The following is a 1,801-nucleotide window of genomic DNA, read 5'->3' as shown; positions in this document are numbered from 1 at the left end:
TGTAAATGTGTAAAGGACTGGAGCCTTAATCTCCCTGAATACCCCCAAAACACTAAATAAACGTAGAAGTATTTTTAAACATCATTGCCCTGTGTTTGGAAGTCACAGTGGAATGTGACAGTTTCCCTGACACCCTAGCTTTCTAACTGGAGGAATGTGCTGTTTATTTTATAGAGAAGCATTCAATAGGAAAAAAGGAGGCTAAGGGGAGACATGAGAGAGGTGTACAAAAGTATGCATGGTGTGGAGAATGTGTATAGGGCGACATTTTTCTCCCTCTCCCATAATACTAGAACCGGGAGTCATCCCATGAAGCAGATTAGTGGGAGATTCAGGAGAGGTAAAAGGAAAGATTTCTTCACCCAGCACAGTTAAACTATGGAATTCGCTACCACAAGACGTAGTAATGGCCAACAATTTGGATGGCTTTAGACAAAATTTAAACAAATTCCTGGAGGAGAAGGCTGCAAAGCCTATGTAATACCTCCATGAATACCAGTTGCTGGGGAACATGGGTGGGAAGGTGCTATTGCACTCATGTCCTGCTTGTGGGTTCCTGGTCAATAGCTGCTTGGCCACTGGGTGCACAGAATGCTGGACTAGATGGACCCTTGGTCTGATCCAGCATGGCTCTACTTATGTTCAATAAGGCCAAAATCATGTTGATAGCTCCAATGAAGTTTGGCTTAGAGCAGAGTGTGCATTTGCACTGAAGAAACTGTAATAGATCAAAGTGGCTGCTTCTGTAGTTTTGCATCTTAGCAGAAGCCCATCTCAGCCCCTTTTGTCCTGGAAACTGGAGTGTGATAACTAGCAGGGACAGGGGAGAGTAAAGACCTACACAAATGCCCAGAGATCTGAAGGCTTGGGAGATGGGGAAAATTGGGGGGAGCCCAGTTTTTCTCATTCTTTTCTGAGGAGCCCTTTTACCCCAATGGATTTTTATTTTATTGCAAATTTGGGGGAACACAGGCATGGGAATCCCTCCTATGAAATATTTTTGTTTTGTTTTGAACAAGTGAAATGCTTTTTAAGGCAAGATTTTAGTACTCAAAATGTGTACTAGAAAGACATTTATGTAAAACAACATACAACAGTAAGTACTAATTCCTGTGTATACAGTAGTGGTGTACTCTTATGTTTCCGAATCTGTTGTAGAGATTAACTCGATATCCCAAAACTATTCGGAGTGCATGACAGTGCTTTTGTCCAAATAATGTACTTGTGTTTCTTTAGGGAAAAAATGTGATTTCTATTTTCCCCTACTTCTCAGATGACGTAAAATAAAATAAGATTTGCTCAGGGTGCAGCAATTTGCATCTCTCTCGAACTAGGTACATTTGCAATTTTGCTTGTACGAACTAAGGCATGTCTAATTTTGAGGCTGTAATGCTGCGTGCGCTTACCTATTCTAAACAGAATAGGTTTTCTGAATGTACATGTAGAGGATTGCTCTGCAAATGTCATAAATATGGCAAATCGTACAATGGGGCTTGCTTCTGAGAGACACGGCTAGGATTCCACTCCTGTATAGGATTTCAGCCTTCGCCGCTGCGGTACATCTGCTCTGGACGCTAAAAACGACCCCTTCCCTCACACTCCATCTCTAATTGGAATTAGAGTAATTCCACCCCTCGCCCAGCCACGTGTCCCCACTTCCTTCGAAATACACCGCCTCTTGGCGTTCCCCTTTAAGGAAAGTGAGATTTAGCCGTTGCCCCTTTAAGGAAAGGGAGGGACAGAGGGGGAGACTAACAGAATGGAGCATTTCTCGCGAGAGTTCACGCGGGTAGTCCCGCGA

This window comes from Elgaria multicarinata, chromosome 12, assembly GCF_023053635.1.
Source record: "Elgaria multicarinata webbii isolate HBS135686 ecotype San Diego chromosome 12, rElgMul1.1.pri, whole genome shotgun sequence".
Lineage (NCBI taxonomy): Eukaryota > Metazoa > Chordata > Lepidosauria > Squamata > Anguidae > Elgaria > Elgaria multicarinata.
Note: the sequence above shows the minus strand (reverse complement) of the source record.